Genomic DNA, 15,218 nt, shown 5'->3' on the forward strand with positions numbered 1-15,218 from the left:
ATCCATCTGGATTCTAGTTGCAGAAGTAGTGATTTGGGTACCTGATCTATTATTTTGTACCTCAACGTGGCCATGCTATGTTTGGCTTTGGCAAAATGCCTGGCCACAGGTTGTTCACTGTCGCCTGATTTAATGGCCTCCCGGATTGCATACCTATGCTGCGCCATACGTGTTTTGAAAGTGCAATCCGTTTTGCCCACGTAAGTTAATCCACATGGGCAGGTAATGAGGTATATTACAAATTTGGACTCACGGGAAAGTGGGTGTTGTATAGTAAATAGCTTTCCTGTATGTGGATGCCTAAATTTGTCACCCGGGGTGAGGTAGCTGCATGTTGTGCAGCCACTGCACCGAAAACATCCCGGTTTCCTACTGAGAAAGTGTCGTTTTTGTGTTTCAAAATTAGAAATATCAGTTTTAACTACATAATCCCTGATACTTTTGTTTCTAGTATGGCTAACCAGGAGTTTTGAATCAAAAACTTCCCCAAGATCCTTATCTGATGACACTATGGGCCACAGTTGTTTCATTTTTTTAGTAAGATGTTTACTACTAGAATTATATTGTGTGACCCATGGAAATCTACCTGTCAGTGTTTTTTTCTCTTTAGGGGCTAACAGTTGTTCTCGTGTGTAGTCAAGCGCCTGTGTCCTGGCTTGTTGTAGCTCACTCAGTGGATATCCTCGTTCTTGGAATTTTTTTAGCATCATGTCTAGATCAAGGTCTCTTTTTTCCGGTGTGCTGTTAATACGACATACCCGGAGAAACTGGGAAAAAGGTAAGCTACTAGTGGTTGATCTTGGGTGGAAACTATCTTGGGGAAGTTTTTGAACAGTGACAGTGAACAACCTGTGGCCAGGCATTTTGCCAAAGCCAAACATAGCATGGCCACGTTGAGGTACAAAATAATAGATCAGGTACCCAAATCACTACGAGGTGGTGATCGATCTAGGAAACTTCTGCAACTAGAATCCAGATGGATACATAGATTAAATACCATACACCCGAAAGGTTTAAATGAATATATGAATCTGAGATGTTTTTTATGAGCCAATAGTTACAGAGTTTCCACTCGTATCTATACAGCGCTCATCAAATATATAATTTTTCCTTCAGTAGGTTTTGTATTTTTTTAACTTCTTAAACCTCTATGTGTCAGATTGCTCTATATTCTCCAGGCATTAGGTGTTATGACCATGTTAACAATAGGTTATATGAAGAGAGTTTATACTTGCTCTCCAGTTCTATGATTAACTGCTCCAATATGCTCTAATACTGATGTCACAGGATTACAGACATGTAATATTTACATTGAACACGGCACATTGCTTTAGGTTACTGTTCTTTATCAACACTTTTTAGACACGCTGTTTTTGTTTGTATGGTCTTTATTTCACATACTGCACGTTATATATTACCAACCATAGCATTGTATATGTATTTTTTCTTTTTCTTTTTATCCATGTAAATTTATTTATGTATTTATTTCCGTATGTGCACAGTAACCATGGTGATCTCCCCCTCAGTGATAACACGTCAGCTGGACAGACCGGCATTACGTCACTTCCGGTTGTGAGGTACGTCTCGACCGGGATCCGGGCGGCGTGGACTCCACGGGCGGGAGGAGTCCCTCCTACATCTAAAGGTATTTATTCACTTACTTTGTTCATTTGCACTTATCCTGACGACGGGGTTGCGTCCCCGAAACGTAGATGTCTTCTTGACAATAAAGTCACTGCACTTTCCATTTGATCATATGCTCTGAGAGCCGCCCGTCTGTTTTGGTGCATTATCGGGTCGTTACCTGAGGGAGGGCACCGTGAGCTAAGGAATTCTTTGAAAGGAACTGTGAGTGCCGGGTCACACTGTTTGTCTATATATATATATATATATATATATAAATATATATATATATTTGAGTATCCCATATCCAAATATTCCGAAATACGGAAAATTCCGAAATACAGACTTTTTTGAGTGAGAGTGAGATAGTGAAACCTTTGATTTTTGATGGTACAATGTACACAAACTTTGTTTAATACACAAAGATATTAAAAATATTGTATTAAATGACCTCCAGGCTGTGTGTAAGGTGTATATGAAACATAAATGAATTGTGTGAATGTAGACACACTTTGTTTAATGCACAAAGTTAGTAAAAATATTGGCTAAAATTACCTTCAGGCTGTGTGTATAAGGTGTATATGAAACATAAATGCATTCTGTGCTTAGACTTGGGTCCCACCGCCATGATATCTCTTTATGGTATGCAATTATTCCAAAATACAGAAAAATCCGATATCCAAAATACCTCTGGTCCCAAGCATTTTGGATAAGGGATACTCAACCTGTATGTGTATATATATATATATATATATATATATACACACACAAAAACAAGGGCACTCACCACCTTTTCATATTTAGCAAACAAAATTTATTTAGTTCAATCCTTAGGCACAGCTGTTTCAAACCACTGTTTTTAGTGTGGTTAGCATGTCCAATCACATGGAGTTTCCATTCAGCACAATACTTTGCTTAATGTTCAATCGTCTTCAGATAGCACTGAATAGTCATCACAATTTATACCACGCAGCATTTGTATAAGACTGAAATTATTGAGATTCCATGCCTTCTCTCCACAAAACACATCATGTTACAATTTATGTCTGTTGACTTCGGCCACTTAACGTGCCTTACAAGACCCACATCTAAAATAAATGAACTCAAAATGAACCATTACAAAATTGCATAAGTGCATGTGGCCTTGGTACTCACTTACAGGACTTCGATATCTACCTGTCTGGCCGGACCTCCGGCTTGCGTTCCACCTGGTTACGCATATCCGATCATTATTGCACGGCGCCAGGCTTTAAACCCCCAGCACCCTGTTCCGGTCACGTGACGCGCCAGACGTAACAAGTCTATCCAAATTTGCATGTGACGTGTAGCGTCACTACGTGACGCTTTGCGGTTCAACTGCGTTCCGCTTGAGTTAACAAACCCAGGTGTTTCTATACCGTAGTTTTACTGCGCATGCGCTGTCACTATGCGGATCACCATGCGTGTCACCACTTCATTATACCGCAATTCCATCTCTAGATTTTAATTATTGTAGTCTCTGTCCTGTATTCGAGACCAAAGTACACCTGCACTTTTACAAAAAGATTATGTCCATAATACCAACATTTACGGTAATAATGTTACACACTAAAATCATGAGTTATGTATTACACTCTATACCTATACTACACACCCATTAGAATATCACCTACCTATTACAATTGTATCAAAGGCCGGTATATAACATTTAAAATTAATGTTTTCATTCATTCCTCTTGGAGAAATGGTGTCCAAATCATGGATCCTTCTTGCCTCCTTTCTCAGCAATTTTTGATCCCTATCTCCTCCTCTCTCTAATCGTGGGACATGGGGGGTCATTCCGACCTGTTCACACGCTGCCGTTTTTTGCAGTGCAGCGATCAGTTCACTATGCACCGCAATGCGCAGGCGCGTCGTACGGGTACAAAGTGGATTGTTGCTGAGCGATGGATTTAACAAAGAATCCATTCGCACAGCAGATCGCAAGGAGATTGACAGGAAGAAGGGGTTTATGGGTGTCAACTGACCGTTTTCTGGGAGTATTTGGGAAAACGCAGGCATGTTCGAGCGTTTGCAGGGCGGGTGTCTGACGTCAATTCCGGGACCAGATAGGCTAAAGTGATCGCAAGGGCTAAGTTCAGACCTACTCAGAAACTGCACAAAATGTTTTTGCAGAGCTCGGCTGCACAGGCGTTTGCACACTTGCGAAGCAAAAAAACACTCCCCTATAGGCGGTGACTATCCGATTGCAGCGCTGTAAAAAGTAGCTAGCGAGCGATAACTTGGAATGACCCCCACAATCAATTAGCATACATCTTAATGAGGCCACTGAATGAGACTTATGCAAAAAGTGTCGGGCTACAAGTTTATCACTTTTACCCTCACTAATCGCCTCCCTAATTGACCGTCTATGATTGGCCATCCTCTCTCTGAAATTTCTGGAAGTTTTGCCCACATAGACAAGGCTACATGGACAAGTCAATATATACATATCACATATTTGGATGTACATGTTAGTGCCATAATCTCATGAAATAAGGGTTTTGAACCACACCACAGAATCAAGATATCATCAATGAAACGAAAGTAGTGCAGAATGCTGGGACCATATTTGGGATAAATATAATATTCTTCATAATCAGTCATAAATATATTCACGTAAGCGGGCGCCACATTCGATTCCATCGCTGTCCCAGCATTCTTCATTGAAAATGGTTCTCGAGTACACATAGAATCAAATCACAGACATACTCAATTAGTGGACTGTCAAAGGTTACCTGAGTCAAAGCCTTTCTCACTGCCTCAACCCCCATCAGGTGGGGGATAACAGTGTATAAAGATGCAACATCAAGAATTGCAAAACATACATGTTCAAAGGAATTTTCAAGATTTTTAAATTTTGAGAGATAGTGTGGGGTATCCCTAATGTAGCTTTTGCTTTTAACCACTACTGTTTGAAGGAGAAAATCTACATATTGTGCTATCGGTTGCAAAACCGATTGCCTAGCTGACCCTAATGGACTCCCAGGGGGAGCAATACGGGACTTATGTATCTTCGGTATACTGTAAAACGCTGGACATACCAGATCTTAAAAGGTAAAGGATCCGGTATGTCCAGTGTTTTACAGTAATTGAGTATGTCTGTGATTTGATTCTATGTGTACTCGAGAACAACCATTTTCAATATGGGGAGCTCATATTATGTGCAGAATGCTGGGACAGCGATGGGATTGAATTTGGCGCCCGCTTATGCGAATATATTTATGACTGATTATGAAAAGCATTATATATATACCAAATTTGGTCCCAGCATTCTGCACTACTTTCGTTTCATTGATGATATCTTGAATCTGTGGTGTGGTTCAAAACCCTTATTTCATGAGATGGTGGCAGAATTGAATTCATTGAACAGTCTGATTCGGTTCACTAGCAACCTGCAAGAAGATAATATTGAATTTTTGGTCATTTCCATCTATAAGACAGAAAGGAGTATAGGAACCACACTATACAGAAAAAGTACAGATAGAAACTCTTTGCTTTTTGAGACTAGCCACCACCCTAAACCATTGGTGGAAGGCCTTCCAGTGTCTCAGTTTAGAAGACTATTGAGATATAATACCCAGATAGCAAATGCAGAGATTCAATTGTTAGAGATGAAAGAACGTTTTTTGGAAAGGAGGTACTCCCCTAGAGTTTTGGATAAATGCCTTATGAGGGCATGGAATATTTGGGAGAGGGGTGATCAGAAGACAGTGTCAAAAAAAGATAATAGATTTGTGGTGTTGAAACAGTTTGATACCAAGGCAACGACTTTTGCAAAATCGGTGAGGAAATATTGGCCGATAATTGAAACAGATAAATCTCTTAAGGGGGCAATTGGAAAACCTTTAGTGGCTTTTAAAAGAGGCCGTAATCTGAAACAAGTACTGATGAAGCCAACAAAAAACTTTAATCAGTGATCCACTAGTACATGGTTAAGTAAGAAACATTCTGTTTGTTTTCGCTGCCTGGGATGTACAACATGCAGTGGAATGGTGGCAGGTAGAACATTCTCACACCCTCATACTAGGGTACAGATATGGATTAAACATTGGCTAACGTGTACATCCAAATATGTGATATATATATATATATATATATTGACTTGTCCATGTAGCCTTGTCTACGTGGGCAGAACTTCCAGAAATTTCAGAGAGAGTATGGCCAATCACAGACGGTCAATTAGGGAGGCGATTAGTGAGGGTAAAAGTGATAAACCTGTAGCTTGACACTTTTTGCATAAGTCTCATTCAGTTGCCTCATTAAGATGTATGCTAATTGATTATGTCCCACCATTAGAGAGAGAAGGAGATAGGGATCAAAAGTTGCTGAGAAAGGAGGCAAGATGGATCCATGATTTGGACACCATTTCTCCAAGAGGAATGAATGAATTTTAAATGTTTTTTTTCTAAATTTGTTAATTATATACCGACCTTTGATACAATTGTTATAAGTGGATGATATTCTAATGTGGAGATAGAGGGGACATATTACATCCAATAGGGTGTGGATATAAGTGTATTTTAATAGATAAAGGGTGTGTAGTATAGGTATAGACTGTAATACATAACTCATGATTTTAGTGTGTAAGATTATTAAATGCTGGTATTATGGACATGCTCTTTTTGTAAAAGTGCAGGTGTACTTTGGTCTTGAATACAGGACAGAGACTACAATAATTAAAATCTAGAGATGGAATTGCGGTATAATGAAGCGGTGACACGCATGGTGACCCGCATAGTGACAGCGCATGCACATGCCCATGTGTAAACATGGATCCCTTTTAGTGGCGTGGACTGGGTGTTTCATTTTTGTTTTATTTAACCCTGTGGATTTCTACTTGGACTGAAGAGGACCGATCTTCACTGGATAATAGGTGAAAATTTTGGGGTTTTATTTACAGGTACACCAATGGATTCTACGGTGACAAGGGGACCGATGGGCTCCGTGGGACAATAGGTAAGTATGTGTGAGTGTGTACGTGTGCATGTATGTGAAAATAAACTTGTATTTTCACGGTGCGTGTGTCCTGCTTTTCTGGGGGGTATATCTTTTGTTGTGGAACTACAGGTACCTACGGGCCCTTTATTTCCCCACATGCTGGTACTTGTGGTTCTCCAAGTACCAGCATGCGGGGGAGGCTTTCTGGGACTTGTAGTTCCACACCAAAAGACAATATTCTTTTTTTTACACATTTATAAAGGTTATCCGCCCTCCATCCAGTGCCCAGGGATGGGGGGGAAGGGGGGCAGCCACGGGCTTCACCCCTGGCCCTTGGGTGCCTGGACGGGGGGCCTTGATTTAAGGAGTCCGCACTCCCCCAGGGAACCCTAGCAAGGGGTGACTAGTTGGGGGGAGTGATGCTGTGGCCGCAGGGACCTATATAAAAGTGTTCCATTGCTGCGCCATCACCTCCCTTGCTAGTGGAGCCTGGTGCTGGTTTCAAAAATATGGGGGACCTCTACATCTTTTGTCCCCCATATTTTTGGAACCACAACCGGTCCAAGAGCCCGGTGCCGGTTATATAAATTCTGGGGACCCCTACACAATTTCCCCCCGGTATTTTAACAACCAGGACCGGCTCAAGGAGCCCAAGGCTGGTTATGCTTAGGAGGGGGGACCCCACACAATTTATTTTTATTTTTAACTATTTCACACACATTTGCATAGAGAAGCATGCATGGATCTCACTGATCTGTGCATGACTATCAAAACACGCCAGCAAAAAGCAGGTCTACTTGAAAGCTCCATTTCTGTACGACGAATTCTATGCTTTCCCAGCAGTGTTTGCCTATTGTCGGCAGTGATTGAGAATACAAATTCTTAGTAAATTCCGTGTTGTATAAAATAACAGCTGTGTTTGACCGTTGGTCTATTGATTCGTATTTTTTTGGGATGGCTGTGTATCTCAATAGTCTTGCTAATCTTTATATGGGCCTGTTTGAAGACCAATATATTTGGGGTGGTCCCTACGGGGCGATCTTGGTGCTGTATGGTCGGTACATTGATGATTTATTTATTATTTGGGATGGGGTGTCGAGTATTTCTTCTTTTCTTTCTCATATTAATTCTAACACCGCTTTCCAACAAATTATACTCCGACTGAGGTCCAAGGCTCGACGGCGATGGGGGAAAAAGCATTCTGAGGCTGAGTAAAGGAGGTCTCTACCCCACCCGGAGGAAACACTCATATCGTGAGTGCTACAAGTTCCAGCCGCGACTAGCGGGGGTCGTAGCATACCGCTGTGACCGATCAACTGACACAGCGCTCTCCCCCTGCTAACCTCTAACTAACTCACGTGAGTCACATATGAACTTTCAGTTACTTCGATACGAAGTAGAGGCGGTGGCTACAATTGTTGCTGATTCTCCACAGAAGGAACTGTATGCTTTACAAATATCTTAAAAGTAACGATTATGAGTATACAGCAGCTTTATTCATGAGGATTTCTTGGACATTTTAATAGACATTCTGTTGATATAAAGGGTAATACAATATAGATATAAGATTCTCCATATATATCTGAATAGTGATGTTTATGTATATTGACTCCTATATGTATTGAATGTGGGTTTTCCCTTTTATATGTGTTTTTTACAATAATAAAGAATCTGTATATTTTATTCTTTGCGCTCCCTTGATAATAAGTGGCATTATCTCTAAAAATTATCTCAATACAAATAGCCCCAACACTGCTGAGGTTTGTGTTTAGTAAATTCCCGAGATGACACTTAGAAAAATAAAACAGAATGGATTCGGGAGCTTAGTAAATTTCCACCTATGTTTCAATTAAGTCTGCTAAGTCAGGATGAAACTATCAACATGGCATCTGACACCAAGGGCGGTATTCAATTCTTTTCACCCCCTTCCCCCCGTTCTGTTTCTGCTGACGGGAGTGGTATAATCATTTTAGCTTGCTACCCCTGGGGTAGCAATGGTGCCCAACCCTTTATGCAGCTAAACCTGATTACTATGGGCACAATATACGCGATAATGGGGATCATTTGAATACCGCCACAAGTGTGCAATTGACTTGTCCTGCAGCACCAAGTACCATGAATGGTTCAAACATTATTGCTATTTGAAGCAAGTGAAGATAATACTGCTAATATGTTAACAAAGGGCCTTATGTCTCAATTGCTTACCATGAACCTGATTCCAAGTTATATAGAATTGCACAGCCACAGGGAAGCAACTCGGATAACCATCATGACCATTGGTCACAACTCGCAATAACAGCAAACTTTGGTCAGAAGCTTACTAAGACTGACCGTATGATCTGGACAGCCTGGTCCAGGAAGTCTGCATCCAAAAATGCAGACCCTGGGCCTGGAACTGCCTCAAGACAGGTGCGCCTGCGCAGACCCACAAATGTTGTATTTGTATATAAACTATCGGATTTGTGTACAAATCTGAATCAGGCCACATGTTCCTAAGGAAATGTTGACTGGAATATAATATACTTGGTGTTTCATTGTTTGTTTATATTTGATCTATAACCTTATGTTTTCAGTTACAGGGGAACTTTGAGAAAGTTTATTTCTCTTAAGTCCTAGAGGATACTGGGAATCCATTTAGTACCATGGGGTATAGACGGGTCCACTAAGAGCCTTGGGCACATTAAGAATTTGGTAGTGTGCGCTGGATCCTCCCTCAATGCCCCTCCTACCAGACTCAGTTTAGAAGAGTGGTGAGTACTAAGCCGGCGTCTCGGTTAGCGGGTCGCCGGCCATTATGGCGGCATGAGGGTACAGAGACGCACGGCTTCTACGGGGGCGGCGGAGTCTCAGGACTCAGTACACACGCACCGCTTCTGAGGGAGTGAACTGAGTCTAAGTTCACTACGAGTGTACACAGTACCCAGACTGGCATTACAGACTTAAAAGGCGACTGACTCCATTTTAAGCACTGGCACTAATAATTACCTCAGCCAGTATAAAAAAGCGGGAAGACCGCGCGCCATTGAGGGGGCGGGGCTTCACTATGAGCAGATTCAACAGCTCACCAGTGACATTTTCCCTCTGCAGTGGACACAGACGCTGACTGACAGGGACGCGCAGCTCCTCCGGAGAGACTCCAGATTACCTCAGTGGTACCACAGGGTCATAGCAGGGGGGGAGCGCTTATTAGTGTACTAAGTCCCCAATCTGGGTACTTAGTCTTCGACCCGGCTAAGCTTGCATTAGCAGTAAGGGCGCTGTGTGCTGTCTCCAGGCTATCTCTGTGTCTCTCTTGATGGGCTCTTTATGGGTTAATTGTGTTTTTAACCTGTTCGTGTGTGTGTGTGTGTGTGTGTGTGTGTGTGTGTGTGTGTGTGTGTGCTCTGTCACTGTCACAGTATGTCAAAGAGTGTGTTTCATGTAAGGCACAGTGTTCCACTTCTCCAGGGGGTTCACTAAAGTGTACTCAGTGCAGTGCACCCTCCCAAGCTAGCAGGTCAGAATCAGCTTGGCTGGATTCAATTAGGGGAATGATCTCCAATATTTCCACTAAATTGTCCCGCAATGAGAAAGAGACGCAATACTTAAGACATTTGATGACTGAGTTTATGAACAGAGACTCAGTACCCAAACCAGCATCTCAGTCCCCTGCCATTTGTCTGCAAAAACGTCCTTTGGCCCATATCCTGCAGTCTGACTCTATTGATGATTGGTCAGACATGGAGGAGTGGGAGGTGGATGCAGAGGTGGGGGAGGCTACTCTCACAGGGAATAGAAACTCTCATAGAAGCTATTAGAGATGTTCTGCATATCCCTGATAAGGTAACAGAGGAGACTGAGGAATCTTATTTTAATGTAAAAAAGAAATCCTCAGCCACTTTTCCTGTGTCAAAGGTACTAAATACCCTGTTTGAAGAACTGTGGGTTAATCCTGTTAGGAAATTTCAAATCCCTAAAAGGTTGATATCATCTTTTCCCTTTCCTCCTGAGGATAGAAAAAAATGGGAAAATCCACCAATAGTGGATGCATTAGTATCCAGGCCGTCACAGAAAATTGTATTGCCTTTCCCTGGTGCAGCCTACCTAAAAGATACGGCTGATCGTAGAATTGAGAATACACTCAAATCTTTGTATACAGCTGCTGGGGTGGTACAGAGACCCACTATAGCATGTGGGTGGAATACTAAGGCCATCGCAAAATGGTCGGGTAGCCTAATTGAGGGGTTAGGTACCTTGCCTAAGGGGTAGATTATTTTACTCCTGCAACATATACAGGACTCTGCAAAATTTATGGTGGAAGCCATAAAAGAAATAGGCTTGCTTAATGCATGCACCACTGCTATGGCAGTGTCAGCACACAGAGGCTTATGGCTACGCCAGTGGACTGCCGAAGTGGACTCCAGGAAAGGCGTGGAAGGCCTACCCTTCACAGGAGAGACCTTATTTGGAGATGAACTAGACAAATGGATCTCCAAAGCTACTGCGGGTAAGTCCACGTATCTTCCTTCGGCAGCTCTCCCAGCCAGGAAGGCTTACTCAGGACCTAATCTACAGTCCTTTCGGACTGCCAAGTTCAGGGGCAAAACCAGAGGTTCTTCTACAACCACAAGAGGTGCTAGAGGTAAACCACAAAAACCAGCAACTGCAGGTTCACAGGAACAGAGCTCAAGTTCTGCTTCCTCAAAGCCTTCAGCATGACGGTGGACCACGATGCCTGGAAGACAGGTGGGAGCCAGACTAAAAAATTTTAGTCACATCTGGACAACATCATGCCAGGCTCCCTGGGTCATAGATCTTATTTCCCAGGGCTACAGACTGGAGTTTCAGGCGCTCCCACCTCACAGATTCTTCAAATCAGGCTTACCAAGGACGCCATTCAAAAACTGGTACAGACTCAGGTCATTCCAGTGCCACCTCATCTGCAAAACAGGGGATATTATTTCAACCAGTTTGTAGTACCGAAACCGATTGGTTTGGTTAGGACGATTTTGAACCTCAAGTCATTGAATCCGTACTTACGAGTGTTCAAATTCAAGATGAAGTCTCTGAGAGCGGTGATCTCAGGTCTGGAGGAGGGGGAATTCCTAGTGTCTTTAGATATCAAGGATGCATACTTTCACATTCCGATCTGGCCGCCTCATCAGGCTTATCTACGGTTTGCACTGCAGGACTGCCACTACCAGTTCCAGGCCCTGCCATTTGGTCTCTCCACGGCACAGAGAGTGTTCACCAAGGTGATGGCAGAGATGATGTTTCTACTCCGCAAACAGGGAGTGAACATAATTCCATACCTGGACAATCTTCTGATAAAGGCACCGTCCAGGGAGAGGTTGATGGACAGTATTCGCCTCTCAACCACACTACTCCTGGATCACGGGTGGATTCTGAACTTACCAAAATCTCACCTGGAACCAACGCAGAGACTTTACTTTCTGGGAATGATACTGGACACGGAATCTCAGAGAGTGTTCCTTCCTGTGGAGAAGGCTATGGAAATCCAGTTGATGGTTTGGGCTGTCCTGAAGCCAACCCAGATCTCGGTGCATCTATGCATTTGCCTTCTGGGGAAAATGGTGGCCTCTTACTAGGCGCTTCAGTACAGAAGGTTTCATGTGAGGCCCTTCCAGCTAGATCTACTAAACAAATGGTCCGGATCACATCTTCACATGCACCAGAGGATCCGTCTGTCGCCAAGAGACAGAATCTCCCTTCTGTGGTGGCTACAGACTTCTCACCTCGTCGAGGGTCGGAGGTTTGGGATTCAGAATTAGATTCTGCTAACCACGTATGCAAGCCTCAGAGGTTGGGGTGCTGTCACCCAGGGGGTGCAGTTTCAAGGAAAATGGTCAAGTCAGGAAGTTGTCCTTCCAATAAACATCCTGGAACTCATTCAAGTCCAGTCAGATAATGTAACGGCAGTAACGTACATAAACCGACAGGGTGGAACGAAAAGCAGAGCAGCAATGTCAGAGGTGTCAAAAATTCTCCTCTGGGCAGAAAGACACTCCGTGATGTTGTCGGCAGTCTTCATTTTGGGAGTAGACAACTGGGAAGCAGACTTCCTCAGCAGACACGACCTGCACCCCGGGGAGTGGCGCCTTCACCCAGAAGTGTTCAAGTGGTTGACACGTCGGTGGGAATATCCACAAATCGACATGATGGCCCCCTTCTCAACAAGAAGCTCAAGCTGTATTATTCCAGTTCGAAAGACCCACAAGCAGTGGCGGTAGATGCTCTGACAACTCTGTGGGTCTACCAGATGGTGTACATGTTTCCTCCACTTCTTCTGATTCCAAGAATTCTAAAAAGAATAAGAAGGGAAAAGGTTCAAGCAATACTCATTGCTCCAGACTGGCCAAAAAGGGCCTGGTATGCGGCTCTTCTGGAGATGCTCCTCGAAGATCCGTGGCCTCTGCCTCTTTGCGAGGATCTTCTGCAACAGGGCCCGTTCGTCTATCAAGACTTACCGCGGCTACGTTTAACGGCATGGAGGTTGAACGGCTAATCCTAGCCAGGAGGGGGATTCCCGACAAGGTCATCCCGACTATGATCCAAGCCAGGAAAGGGGTAACGTTTAAGCATTACCTCCATATATGGAAGAAGTATGTCTCTTGGTGTGAGAGCAGACAATATTCCATGGTGAAATTTCATCTGGGACGTCCCCTGCTTTTTCTTCAGTCGGGAGTGGATGTGGGCCTACGCTTAGGCTCCATTAAAGTCCAGATTTCGGCTTTGTCTATTTTCTTTCAGAAACAATTGGCTTCTCTCCGAGGTCCTGACGTTTTTGAAAGGTGGGAAAAGGGGTTTGAAAGGGAACCGCACCAGTCCAAACATCAAACAATTAAAAAATTAACAGCCTCTGAAAAACTGAATTTACACTGAATTGCTTCTGGATATGGCAACCATGGATGTAGAGATAATCTATCCTAATATCTATGGCCCTCATTCCGAGTTGTTCGCTCGTTGCCGATTTTCTCTATTTTGCGATTAGTCGCTTACTGCGCATGCGCAATGTTCGCAGAGCGCATACGCTTAGTTATTTTACTCAAAAGTTAGGTATTTTACTCACGGCATTACAAGGAATTTTCTTCGTTCTGGTGATCGGAGTGTGATTGACAGGAAGTGGGTGTTTCTGGGCGGAAACTGGCCGTTTTATGGGTGTGTGTGAAAATACGCTGCAGTTTCTGGGAAAAACGCGGGAGTGGCTGGAGAAACGGGGGAGTGTCTAGGCGAACGCTGGGTGTGTTTGTGACGTCAAACCAGGAACGAAACTGACTGAACTGATCGCAGTGGCAGAGTAAGTGTCGAGCTACTCAGAAACTGCTAAGAAATTTCTATACGCAATTTTGAGAATCTTTCATTCGCAATTCTGCTAAGCTAAGATTCACTCCCAGTAGGCGGCGGCTTAGCATGTGCAATGCTGCTAAAAGCAGCTTGCGAGCGAACAACTCGGAATGAGGGCCAATATGCGTTGCTTTCAGTGGTGCTCCCTAGAGTCAAAAAGTATCAGATACAAAGAACCAAAAAAATAAATATTGGAAAATAGACTCTTTTATGGGAGCACTCTAATTCAGAGGGTAAATTATGATATTTTTATTACTGGTAAGAAAATTTTTATTAAGTAAATATTAAAATTAAATTTAAGGAGTGACTATATGTGAACAGAGTAGCTTCGCGAAAATATAGATGAGTTATATATTTTTAGCGATATCAAATATCACAATATGCAAGTTGCCGGAAGTTGAAGTCTGTGGTGCTTTTGTCACCATACTATTGCACAGTATCTCTCATGTGATGTATGACCATCATTTATTGCGCTAATATCCATTTCAAATCATTGTAGACGCAGAGAATTAAATCATTGGTCATATAAATCCAAGTACCGAGTGGCGTGAATGTGAGTGACACTATATCAGGTAGCCAATTTATTGCAGTACCAGGGTGTTCAGAGGTGGTCTCCCATCCTAGTACTAACCTGGCCTTTCACTGCTTAGCTTCCAAGGTCAGAAGAGATTGGGCATCTCCAGTGAGGTATGACCGCAATTATTAGGCTCGCCTCTTTGGTCACTCCAAATATATGCAGCGTGGCCGCTATATGTTATGGATTGAGAGCATATATAACGTAAATGTCACAAACATAAGAGATTGCGTGCAGTCACCTGACTAATCAGCATGTGACATGGCAGCCACAGAGAAAATATACATCAATAGGTTAAGGTCAATTTATGAGGAGAAATTCATAAATACCACGTACCATCTGCAGATGGACTTGCCTTATACCTAAACATAGATCTTAGGAACACCAGTATGGCCGTACTAAAATATACTATGTCTTAATGCTAAGTGTAACTATTCTGTATACAACAGCCTATAATTATAGCAAAATAGCTGTCAAAGACATATATAGAGAAGCTACAAGCTTAGACTAAATGACCCATCTGAACCACAAAAAGAAGAAGCTATATCACAGCACATTATGTATAGAGCCTACAAATGCTCATAACATTGTTGGAATTGGAGGAGAACCGCTGCATGGAGCTCGTCAGCAAGTCACTATTTATGACATCAAATGATCCTCTGTATTTATTCAAAGACCGGGCCCGTTAATTGCTAAGGTATTGAGCATCAGAAAAAGT

The 15,218-nt window shown here is 42.8% G+C and overlaps 1 pseudogene; it reads right to left on the reverse strand.

The window, feature by feature from the left end:
• Positions 1–14,507: 14,507 nt before the first annotated feature.
• LOC134934493 (5S ribosomal RNA) lies at positions 14,508–14,627 on the reverse strand (annotated as a pseudogene).
• Between the last annotated feature and the right edge of the window lie 591 nt (positions 14,628–15,218).

The sequence above is a fragment of the Pseudophryne corroboree genome, chromosome 1 (genome assembly GCF_028390025.1).
Source record: "Pseudophryne corroboree isolate aPseCor3 chromosome 1, aPseCor3.hap2, whole genome shotgun sequence".
Taxonomy (NCBI): Eukaryota; Metazoa; Chordata; class Amphibia; order Anura; family Myobatrachidae; genus Pseudophryne; species Pseudophryne corroboree.